Source organism: Pinus tabuliformis, chromosome Q (genome assembly GCF_031772625.1).
Source record: "Pinus tabuliformis cultivar Carrire ecotype Pingquan chromosome Q, CPIR1, whole genome shotgun sequence".
NCBI classification, from domain to species: Eukaryota; Viridiplantae; Streptophyta; class Pinopsida; order Pinales; family Pinaceae; genus Pinus; species Pinus tabuliformis.
This window is the reverse complement of record NC_142296.1, coordinates 60,662,336-60,675,771: the sequence shown is the minus strand read 5'-3', so window position 1 is coordinate 60,675,771 and position 13,436 is coordinate 60,662,336. Positions and strand designations below refer to the sequence as shown.

General features: G+C 40.1%; 1 pseudogene; it reads right to left on the bottom strand.

The window, feature by feature from the left end:
• Positions 1-9,826: 9,826 nt before the first annotated feature.
• LOC149218290 (origin of replication complex subunit 2 pseudogene) lies at positions 9,827-10,775 on the bottom strand (annotated as a pseudogene).
• Positions 10,776-13,436: the final 2,661 nt, after the last annotated feature.

The window sequence follows — 13,436 nt, the reverse complement described above, 5'->3', positions numbered from 1 at the left end:
AGTTAATGTAAATAATTTATACCATTTTAAATTAAGTATCGACATTGTCCTAATAATTATATTTATTTATATTATCCTATAAATATTATTTAATAATATTATGTAATTAGTAATAAGTTTTAATATCTCTCTCTCTCTCTCTCTCTCTCTCTCTCTCTATATATATATATATATATATATGATGAAAAATTGACTAAACTCAGAGGGTGGTGAATCAATTTAGCATATTCATGGACATTAAATTCTTTTCCTTTTTCTCATTAACTAAGACATTGCATGAGCATCTTAACAAATAATGGCCAATATATGGAATATATGAGCATCAAGTAATAAGCTAATCAAAACATCACATCAACACATGATACCAAAACATATTGACACCAGATATATGTGGAAACCCATAAACAGAGAAACCACGATTTTATTATTGTTGTGATGCAAAGGAAATCTCCTACTCCTTATTACATACGATTTTTTGTAGGCTCCTACCTCAATTTTCTGCAAGCTACAACATGCAAGGGAGCTCCAACTCCCATATGTTTTATGTAGGCTACAACCCACAAGAGGCTCCTACCTCAACCAGCTCCAACTCGATATTTATCAAGCCACAACTTGAAAGGAGACTACCATCCCATGATGCAAACAAGAAATAACAATGAGACTACCATCCCCTAATGCAAACAAGAAATAACAATGTGTTGCTTTACCTAGTGATAAATTCTGCATATGATCCAGGTGGATATTGGTGGCCACCTACCTATTCCACTTGGACCCCCACTATTGTTTCTTTCAGTTTTTCAGTTTCCTTATTTGTAGCATAATTTACTATTTTTGGCAGATTTTCGGGTCGTGAACTTCCAAAGCCATTTTGAGGACTTAAACGATGTCTTTTGGGAAAATCATGAGTAGCATTTGTTGTCCTCGGATAGATCTTTCTAACAAGGTATTGTGCACATCAAATGAAGATCGTATGCCAAAGTTACAACCCCGAGAAGTTGATGTACCAATTTACCCAAACGAGGCCCATAGTTTGGCGCTTCATCTCCTTGGGTTAGGTTTTTGGATGTTTGGGGATTTCCATTATTTCTCAACAATAAATAGGCCTTCAAGCCTCATTGTAACACAGTTTAGAGGGATGCAACCACCACATCTCTTCTTAGAGATAAGCTACCATCGCACGAGAAAGTCTTATTTCCATTTTGTTTGTAAGCATATTTCAGTATTTGATATTAATGAAGTGAAGTGTTATTTCTACTGCATCTTTGTATTCATGGTTATATCTATAATTTGTTTTGTTCCTATTTGAATCCAGATAAGTGGTATCAGAGTGGTCTGCTCTTTCTCTGTTTTTCTTTGTATGCCCCCAACGAGGCCAGGATATAAGGATTTAGGGCTTGAACTGGTCAAACCTTTGCAAGACCAGCCTCACGAATCTCGATGGCCTCCCATGGAGGATGACAAGAAATACGAGGGGGCAGGAGATCCTATCAAAATCTTGCTCAAAGAATCCCTTGAGCGACAGAGGAACGCAATGATGGACAACTTTTCCTAGATTGTTCAGCGACTACCCAAGGGCGACAAATTTACCTTCGGAAGCTACTTTGGAAGCACCACACCCTTTAAGATACAAGTTAACTTTGACATTCCCATATTTGAGGGTCAGATAGATGTAGACACCATAGATAAATGGTTAAATCTGTTAGAAGGATATTTTTCCATTCATGATTTTTCCAACTAGGAAAATATCACTTTACACTTCTCAAAGCAGCCCCCCTCATCAAGAACTGGTGGGAAACCTACTATGAGTAGAAGGATGAAATTACAAACCCACTGTTTTTAGCCGCACCTACATGGAACTCGTTCTGAGATGCCATCAAGGAGCAGTACTACCCTGTCATAATCTATGAGGATAAATACATAAAGTGGACAATGGTATGACAGGGAAGGGACCAAGATGTGCCAGAGTTTACTAATGTTTTTCATACCCTTCACACGAAGTTGGGTATCAAGGATTCTGAGAAGCATTTGGTTCTCAGGTACCGTGACTGCCTACACAGGTACGTCCAGGATGAGATGGAATTCCTGGACATCTCCTTGCTCGGCATGGAATACCGATATGTCATCAAGATCGAGAAAAAGTTTAAACAAAAGAAGCGAGACTTTGGACATATGAATCTGAAGCAAGGGAAAGGTGACCCCAAATCGTAGAACAAAGGAAAAAGCCAAGGCGGGGCGGCCTAGGACAACCCACCAAATCCGGAAGCAAAGAACAATGTTGTGAAGTCGAGGAAGGACACGAGAAAGGGGTGTGAGTTCCATAAGAGCTCCACTCACAACACAAGTGAGTGTCGAGCCAAGCAGTCACTGGTGGCTGAGCTGAAGGCTTCGGAATCAAATGCATGTTCTGAATCTGAGTCAGAACTCGACAAGGGGAATGACAAAGGGAAGCAGATTATTGATTCGGAGCCGAATGCCACCGTTGCCACCACAAATATCCAGAAGGAGGAACCCAAAGATACAGGGGAGGATGAGCGCCTCTTCCACTTCGAGATGTGGGTAAAGGGTTCCCCGCTACAGTTCATTGTCAACAGCAGGAGCCAAAAGAACCTCATTCCAACAGAGGTTGTGAAGTGGCTGGGCTTACCGACCACAGCACATCCACAACCGTAGACCATCGGGTGGCTTCACCAAGGACGGTATCTTCACGTGAGCTAGCAGTGTCGCCTCCCATAAAACATCAAGCCCTTCACGGATGAGGTATTATGTGACATTGCTCCCCTTGATGTTTGTGATGTATTATTAGGCCAGCAATACTTGTGGAAGCGAAATGTTGTGTATGATTCAAGGCCTTGTTTTGTTATTGTTACTTTGGGAAATAATTTGTACAGGATACCAGAGGTAGCACCACCTACTGCCATCTCTTTGGTTACTGTAAAACAATATAGTAAGCTCATTTCCAAAACCAGGAAATTTGTCTTCCTCATGATACTCCCTCAGGGAAAGAACAAGACGGTGGCCATGACCTCCAGACAAGGCCCCTCCACAAGACAAAAACATATAGACAAGGTCATGGAGGGGTACGAGGACATGTTCACATCCCTCACAGGGGTGCCTCTACACTATCAGGTCAAGCACTCCATCGATCTGACCCGAGGTGTGCCGCCGCCTAATGGACCAATCTATTGCACTCTGTTATGGAGAACGACTAAATCAAGAGGCAAATTCAGGATCTTCTGCAAAAAGGTCACATCTGGCCAAGTTCATCGCCCTATGGGAGCCTGATCGTGTTGGTACAGAAGAATGATGGGACTTGGAGACTTTGTATTGACTATCGAGCGTTGAACAAGATCACTGTCTGGAATAGGTAACCGATCCCACGGATTGATGACCTTCTAGACCAACTGAAGGGGGGGAATATTTCGAGAAGATCAACTTGAAGTCGGGATATCATCAGGTACTAATCGAACCCTCTGATGTCTGGAAGATTGCCTTCAAAGCCAAGGAGGGCCTTTTCGAATGGTTGGTTATGCCTTTTAGGTTGATGAATACTCTTGCAACCTTCATGAGGTTGATGGATGACATCTTGCAACCATTCACCAACTCATTTTTAGTGGTATACTTGGATGACAACTTGATCTTTAGCCAGAGTTGGGAAGAGCACCTCCACCACATCCAACAAGTTCTCCAAACACTGCGGCAACAAAAGCTATTTGCCAATTTGGAGAAATGAACTTTTGGCATGACCCAGGTTCAGTATCTGGGATACATTATTGATGAACGAGGGGTGCATGTGGATCCAACCAAGATCCAAGTCATTTGGGATTAGCCAGCTCCAACCATTTTGACAGAGCTCCGCAGCTTTTTGGGCCTTGCCAATTTCTACCGTAGGTTCATGTTGGGATTCTCTCATATCACTTGGCCCTTGAGTCAAGTCACCAAGGGAGGAGCGAAAGAAAAATTATTTTGGTCTGAGTCTCAATAGAAGGCATTCACAGAGTTTAAACATCACCTCTGCTCTACACTAATGATCACATTACCAGACTTGCAACATCCATTTAAGATCGAGACAGATGCCTTTGACTATGATATTGGGGCAGTCCTTACTCAATAGGGGCATCTAGTGGCATATCATAGTGAGACACTTTTAGACATAGTCCAGAAGTATCCCACTTATGACAAAGAGATGTATTCCATTGTGCAGGCTTGTCGAAAATAGAAGCATTACATTTTGGGGAAGGAAATGGTCATCCACACAGACCATCGGCCCCTCCAGTTCATACAGATGCATGGGAAGTTGCAAAATGATCACCATCATAAGTGGTCCACATACCTGCAACAATTCCATTTGAATATCAAGGATAAGAAGGGCAGCACCAATAATGTTGCAAATTACCTCAACTGACCACTGATCATGGCGTCAACCACCGTGCTTAACTCTTGTGGGCATGAAACTTCTGATTGGCCACTTCTTTACAAAAGTGACCAAAATTTGGCCACACATACCATACGCTCTTGGAGGGTCAGAAAGTTCTAGATTTTCACCTCCACGATGCGTCGTTATGCCACTCATGATACCTTTGTGTTCCTTCAAGCGAGTGTGCCAAGATGATTTGGGAAGCGCACTACAGTCAGGTTGTCAAGCATTTCGGGGTCGAGAAAATGGTGGCAGTACTGCAGAAGTATTTCTATTGGCTGAATCTTCGACATGATGTCAAGAAGTAAATCAGATCCTACATTGCCTGTGCCATTGCCAAACTGACCATCAAGAAGCAAGGCCTAAATAATCCATTGCCTACCTCTAGTTGACCTTGGGAATCCATTTCCATGGATTACATGTCGGGCCTTCCTTCTACCGAGCACGACAACGACTGTGTTTTTTTGGTCGTCGACAGATTCTCGAAGATGGCCATTATGGCAACTTGCAAAAAGAACATCACAGCAGAAGCTACTGCTAAACTCTTCTTTGAACGAGTGTGGGTACACTTTGGGATCCCACAGTCTATCATCTCAGATCGGGACAACAAGTTCCTTAGTACATTTTATTCTAGTCTCTGGTCGACACTCGAAACAAGCTCACTAAGTCCACATGTTTCCATCCCCAAATTGATGGAGAGACAGAGGTCGACAACATGATGATTGTACACATTCTGCGCATGTACAACTCAAAGCATCCATGCACATGAGATGAGAGCCTCCACTATGTCCAGCATAGCTATAACTGAGCTCTCCACAGCTCGACTGGCCACAACCCTTTTCAGGTGGGCTTGGGATTCTAGCCATTATGTCCCATTGATGTGGCCATGCCATTTGTAGCTACTCAGGTAGATTTGGCTCATGTCTAGTCTGAAACCGATAAGGCCAACAACTTCATTGATCACATCCAACATATCCGCCAGCAGGTCCATGACATTCTGGAGAAATCAAATGCCAAGTACAAGCAATGACATGATCAACATTAGGTGCCACACAAGTTTCAGGTGGGTGACAAAGTTTGGTTGCATTTGTAAAAGGAACGCCCTACCAAAGCCTGTCAAAAACTCAGACCACTTTGATATGGTACTTACATCATTACGAAGGCTGTGGGAGACAATGCATTTTAGCTCAACATTCCCCCATTCCTTGGCCTGCACCCAGTGTTCAATGTGGACTACCTTCGACCATACTTCCCACCATTGCTAGACAAATCAGACATTGCAGAACAACTCACACCTACAGAGCTAAATCCATATTGCATGGAACAAGCCAAAACATATCAGATCATGGACATGTAGATCAAGAACACTCGACAGCAAAGGATCCAACTATATCAAGTTGTCAAAGTAGGCCAACTCCTTCACCACGGCATGTGGGTCACCAAGCACTAAGTTCAGCAGAAGTTTTTTCATCTCATGGAGGAACTCAACACAATGGGGACCATTGCTTCCTAAGGGGGGAGGAATGATCCAGGTGGATATTGGTGACCACTCGCCTATTCCACTTGGACCCTCACTATTGTTTATTTTAGTTTTTCATTTTCCTTATTTGTAGCACAATTTATTATTTTTGGCAGTTTTTCGGGTCCTGAACTTTTGGAGCCATTTTGAGGCCCTAAACGAAATTTTTTGGGAAAACTAGGAACAACATAGGTCATTGACCATGTTCCTCACTTAAAAGTTGTAGTCCTTGAATATATCTTTCTAACAAGGTTTTTTTTTTTTTTTTTTTTTTTTTTTAAATCTGCGGTTCTGCGGCTCTAACATCTGCGAAGTTCTGTGAGGTTCTGCGATACATCTGCAAGGTTCTGCGGCTATCTGCGGTTCTGCGACTCTATCTGCAATTGTTACTTTAACAAGACCATAAATTATTACATAACCTTTAAGCGAGGGGCGTCCCATATCTGCGGGTAAACTCTCCCCGTTCTGCGGCTATCTGCGAGGGAGTTCTGGTGACTATCTATGGCTAAACTCCTCTAAACTCTTCCTGTTATGCGGCTGTCTGCGAGGACGTTATGCGGCTATCTGCGAGGGTGCTCCATATCTGCGGCTATCCAGACCATAGAGGTTGGTGCGAACGGAACCTTCGAACCTGCATGAATGTCAACCTACCTGGAGAGGGGTTTTCTGCGGAATAACTTTTAAGTCTGACTTAGCCGGGATTTGGGTACTGGCTAGATTTGGCAGCTTTCTCAGAGGGAAACTTGCAGGTTCAATAATTCTGATCCGCACTCACTGTTTAGGTGAGATCTGATCATTGGCATCCGAAAAATTTGAGTGAATAAGTTTGTTTGTACATTTTGGGTTCTAGATCTAATTTTTTGCGGCTAGATTCAGATCTAGACGGGTAGGTTTTAGATCTAATCTTCTGTGGCTAGATCTAGATCTAATCTTATCTTCTGCCTTATTTCTCTACCGCTGGGTTCTACGGGCAAGTAAAATATGGCTCCCAGCTTTGCGAAAATAGCTGCTGGCTCATTTGCTTCTGGAGGGCAAGCTCCTGCTCATATCGTCAGTGAAGCCCCAGCTCCCACTGTCCAGGTGGTCCAGGCCTCACTCGATGAGGCTTTGAAATTTTCTGAAAGTGCCCTAATTTGTCGGTTCAATGGTTTTTGGCCGCGGCTGACAGCTCTCCACAATTGGATCTCGGAGGTATGGAAGCCTGTCATCTCTGATGAAATTAATATCTACCCCTGTGCTAGGGGTTTCTTTATAGTAGATTTTGAAAATCCCGAAAGCAGACAATGTATTCTAGATTCTGGCCCTTGGTTTTGGGAAAAATCTGGCCTATTCATGAAGCCATGGAGCCCATCATTCGATCCCTCTACAGCAGTGATAACTTCCACACCAGTTTGGGTGAGATTGCCAAGCCTACCCTTGCATCTTTGGAATCTCTCCTCACTAAAAGCCATTGGAAATGCAATTGGGAAATTTTACTGCAGGTGCCCAGAAACAGAGGAGTATGCCCGAACCACCTATGCACGCATTTGTGTGGAAATGGACTTCAGCGCCGGGTTCCCAGCGGAAATAAACCTAACAAGTAAAGACTATGTGTGGAACCAGAAACTCGATTATGAAAGTGTCCTCTTCAAATGTCGATCCTGCTTTGAAACAGGGCATCTAGCCAAAAATTGCCCAAAAGCCTCCCAGAAAAATTCTGCTAGAAAAAACCACCACAGATCTACATGGTGGGAAGGAGCACAAAAATAACACTACACTGTCATCAAAGAAGAATACTCTAGAGAAAACTTTGAATCACAAGAAATCGGGCAAGAAAGAAACAACTCTCAAGACAAGCAGGGAGAAAGTCCTGCCCAACAAATCAACAGCTATGAGGATTCGAATACCGCATTTAACAGTGAAGCAGATCTCCTAAACCAAACTTCTTCTCCGACTATCTTCAAAAGGACAAACACAATAGATCGCGACGCTAAGACACCAATGTCCCAAGAACCAGAAGAGATGAAAGAGATGCAAGATAAAGAAAGTTGGAAGACCGTAGAAAAAAAAAAGAAAACTACAGCACCAATCTCGCCAAGAAAGACGAGGAGTCAGATAATTAAAAACTAAGAAAATTATAGGTCCGATAGACCAATTTGGTCTCAGTGGACGTTAACCACCACCATCATCATCATCATCATTGTGTGTGCAAATAGAGATCGTATGCCAAAGTTATAACCCCGGGAAGTTGATGTACGAATTTACCCAAACGGGGCCCATAGTTTGGCGCTTCACCTCCTAGGGCTAGGTTTTTGGATGTTTGCATTTTTCCATTGTTTCTCAACAATTAATAGGCCTTTGAACCTCATTGTAACACAGTTTAGAGGCATGTAGCTACCACATCTCTTCTCAAAGATAAGCTACCATCACCCAACCTAGTCTTATTTCCGTTCTATTTATAAGCATATTTCAATATTTGATATTAATGAAGTGAAGTGTTATTTCTACTGCATATTTGTATGCATGGTTATATTTGTAATTTGTTTCGTTCCTATTTAAATCCAGATCAACATATCTCCATCTTTGTTTCTGCATCTTCCTCCCTTCAAATCTAATTCCCCTCAACTTCATATGTGCCAAGTAACTAATGCATAATAGTTCAATCAATTCTCTCACATTCTCCCATACTCTAACCTCTTCAATGCCTTCCAAAATCATGTATTTTATAAATATCGTTCTATGGATGTTTGTATCCCACATATGAATATGAAGTGAATAGGCTTGACTCTTTGCCTTCCACTCATTTGTTTCCAAACTATTCATATATTGAATATTAAGACACATAAATAAATAATACATCCAATATTAATTTCAACCACATGTAATCATTAAATGCATCAACCTAATGCCAACAACAAATATCAATATTTATCATTATTGCATCACAACAATTTTTTCAACATCTTTGCCTTTGCCTTGGAGTCTTGCCTTTGTGTCCCAACAATTAAGCTTAATCAACAATTTCACATCACAAATTCTTCATTAGACAATCCTTGCAACATTAACAAGCCATCAACATGCCATCAAGGTATTTGTTGCTCCTTTGTCCTTTGCTTTGCTTCTCCTTTGCTTGTTGCTCCTTTTCCATCAATGACAATATTGTCAACAATCTCCCCCTTTAGCATTGATGGCAACACATTAGTCCTCCCCCTTTCTTCCTCAAATAGGTTTCTCATTACTCCCCATAACCTTTGCTTACCTACCCCTTTAACGTAAATGGAAAGGGGTTATAGATGTCTTGTAGCTTGTAAAAGAGTCCTCAATGTAGCTATCACCATTGCTTTAATGATTTAGAACCTGTAATGTATTGTTCTGCATCATTGACTGAATGCTACTCCATATGACTTATTGGAGCTCCTCCATATTGAATGAATGCTGCTCCAAAGTGAACATTGCTCTATATGACATATAAAAAGAGTGATGCAAAATATTGTTGTGAGAACACTCTGAAAGAAAAAATACTGTTGAGAGAACACTTTGTAAGGAAAACATGGTATGAATGAGAATTGTATGATGATTTAAACCAATAATTCATATTTTCTTCCAGTCTTGAGTACCAACAGTATGGCATCAACAAAGACTTTATCCCCATTGAAGAGTCTTCTTGAATGTGTGTTTGAGATGCTGACTTGTAGAAACTTCAACAATATATCTATTTTCAATTGTGTTTTTAACAACATCCTTAACTTAAGCTATGGTATACTCATTAGGTCCTTTTATTTTAAATTGTACGTGAGTGGGGATTCCAATCCTCTCTTAGGTTGCTTGTAAGAGTATATTATTCATAACAATATCTAAACAATAGAGTTGTTGAAGTAAATCCCTTTCTTTATTTCACAAAAATAATTAAAAAATCATTCCCTACATAAGATATATAAGCGTTGAACATGCAATCCTTGTTCCTCAACATGGACAAGTTGATAATCAACAAGTATCTTAAAGACACTCTATGCATTGGGGGTCAAAATTTGTAAAACAATTGTTGCAGTCCTCGCATTTTCCACAGCTCTTGTGTTTGCAAGGATCACAAGAAAGAAAGTCCCTTCGATAGTATATGGTGCATATGTTGTGGTGATACCACCACCACTTGAATTGTGCTCTGGTCATTTTCTTATCCCATAAGAGTGGTGCATTCTCATGATCAACAGAAGCCACAAATCAAACTCGTGATCAGGCTGCAACAGTAGCAAGGCATTGTGGTGCTTCACTTTCTCTAAGTCTCCGTCCATCAAAGTTATGTACAATAAGACATACAACAAAATCAGACTCACTACCACCAGCTCCATCAAGAAATTTGGATTGAAAGGTAGGGTAATTTATTTATTTTTTGACTTGTTTCTTGCAGATATATTGTCCACTTGATCCCATAAGACTTCAACAATAGTAGATATAACACTTCTCATAATGAGAGATGGAAGGTATCCATTTATCACAACTACTCCACCATCAGTCAAAGTTGAGGAAGCAAAGTCTTCAAGAAATTTATTTTTCGATCCAAACCCATACATGAGAAGTCCAAATCCACACCTCAAATGGAAAATGCCACTTAAAATAAAAAGATTTATAACTCTCCATCAGAGCTTCTTATTCATTCACATGTTTTGGAACTAGTGCGAGAAGTGCATCCCTCAATTCTTGCTCATCAACCCAATCAATATTTGTTATTTTCTTCCTAGACTTCTTTCAAAGTCCACCAACATCTTTGGATAGGAATTAGTTCCGAGAGAATTTGAATTCTTCACTTCCTCTGATGCCTTCAACAGTATCAAGAAAGAAAACCACTTCATCTTGTTGTTGTTTCATAATAGTTACAATACTGCACACTAACTATATAACCTTGTAAATTGGATAATATTATCCTATTCAATATTTCACCAAGTTGAAGCTTTTCCAAGTCTTGCCTAAATTAATCATAAATATCCATGCTTTAGTCCAACCAAGCCTCAACATATATTTATTAGTCACAAAAACTTGAAGATCATTTGTGGCAGCATTAACAAATGGGATAGTGAACTTTGTTAAGCGCCCTTGTGGTGTCATTTCTAAATAGATAATTTCTTGAGGTAGCAGAAGTTGAAGTAGATATGATGGTGGCAGATGAGCCTATGATGTTGATACAATTTTGACATTGACTGTGTTGTTCCTACTTGAATGGTATGAAAACCTAAATGAAGATATAATAAACCTCAACAATGCTTGAGATGCCATCTTGGGAGAGTCATAGGAATCAACTCTTCATAAACACTGTCTGCATTAGAGATCCATACAAAACACTTACATCACCATATTTCTTGATACAGTGACATAAAATGACACACAGTCTTGCGCTGATGCTTTCTACAATGAGCCATTATATGACATGAAGTGGACAGAGAATAAGAACCATAATATTTCTGGATTTCCATCATACGTACTGTAATATTCACTATAATATGAATATTTCTAGAATACATGGTAGGCCAATCAATAAGGTATACAGGTCGTTGAGACTCAATTTAATGCTTGTAACCAGCGAGCTATTCACAACCACCATTATATGTCGATATATATATTATAACACTAATTTCATATCTCCAATTTCCATGTTTGGAAATATGAAGACAATTGCAATATGGGTGCACTAAACATCTAAATGCGATAAGAATGTACTATTAAAAAATAATATCAACCATGATGACATATTAATTTTTGCACACCCAATGTGGGCACATCAGATTGCACAAACAAAACTAGTGGGTAGAGGGGCATCAATGGAAGATGTGTGCCGCCAAGATCCAATAGTGGAGACATCCATACATTCGACAATGCAAGACATCTCACAAGACTAAGTTGCATGCACGCGAACAGGTGGAGTTCATGTGGATGAGTCCACGTGTTAGAAACATAGGCTTCTCACTTGCCTCCCAAACCTTGAAATTTTGTCATCTACCCACTGGAAAATGAAACTACGTTTCCAACTCACATCATCTTTGGTGCATTTCTATGTCACGTTGCCTTGTCATTAATGCTTCTCCATCATGCCAGCCTCCGTGTGGGCCTTTTCTATACCTCACCTCTACATTCACATCATTTTCCATGCCTCCCATATCAACAACCACGTCATCACTTTTCTTTCCTGTCACCTCCCATGTGTCTTGTTTGTGCCATGAAAATGTGCCACCTTGATGTCAAGAAGGCCTCAATCAAATGACCAAACTTCTCATAGAGTTTCTCCACGTTAAATTTTCTACTATCAAACACAGTATCAAGGATTCGAAAAGAGAGTTTCTTATTTGGAAAGATCACCTTAAGATCTGGTATTGGAATCATCTTATATATTTTCAATTGTAGGGTGGGAAGACTATAACTCTTTTCATTTCCTGTCTAGTCCACAAGTGCAGTATATAACAAAACTAACTCTTTGAATGTTGGTTCCTACAAAGTTGATCGTGAAAAAAGAACTGAGAATGCGGCTTGGAGTTGTCTCCAAACATCATTTTCAAAAATTTCCTTTGTTGCAGGTTTCCAAATATCCTTCAGTGAGACTCTCGACAAGAAATTTGTCCTCGAATATGGATCTAAATATGAACCATTGTTGTCAATAATTATAGATGTTGATGGTTCTGATTGGAGAAGACCCATCCAAGCAAGTAATTTTATTAGAAGCCTCCCACAAGAGCTAGTAGAAGATAAAGTTTTTCATACCGAGGGATTGCTTGCTGTGCAGCCAACCAAATGGGTGAATCATTTTCTACTTCCAAATTTGTCAAAGAATGTTCATGGAGCTCATTTGTATCTTTTGGAAGACTTATTGATTATTTTTTTATGTTTGTACACAGGGGCTCCTTAAGCCAATGCTAATTCCTTCGGTCCAGTTCTTTGCTTGTTCATTTTCTCTGAGGCTTTTCCATTTCTTATTTATCCACATGCCAGTCTTTAAAAGAGGTTGTGACAAGCTACTAAATGTTTTCTACAATAGTCTAGACTTCAAATAATCAAAATTCTCTCCAATAAGTAACCCCTCTTCTCTTTCAATAGTTTATTCACATTTGAAGACTATTGCATTTGACGAAGATGCACGTTCACAATCTAACAATAGAATTTAAGGAGCTATGAGCACTATTCCACAGTCATAGGTGGTTGGGATTGCACTTCTTTAATTCCTCTTTTATGAGATATTGCAGTGCAATATTTATTGCTCGACCCCTATGGTGAGATGTTATCAAAACACAGATCTTTTGACTCAACAAAATAAATATGAAAAAATCTATCGCCAAATGTTGAAGAAGTCGAACTCTGCAGGCAAGAGATTTTGATGTTCTCAGGTGTACTCAATGTGTTATTTTTTGGCATTCTCAATTATTTTCAGTCCTATAGAATCCTCATTCCTGACCTTTATCAAAATCATTATCATTCTTCTCTACTGCATTCTCATCATATCACTGAGCGTTTCTTTGTCGACTTGGTCACATGGGCGTTACACAA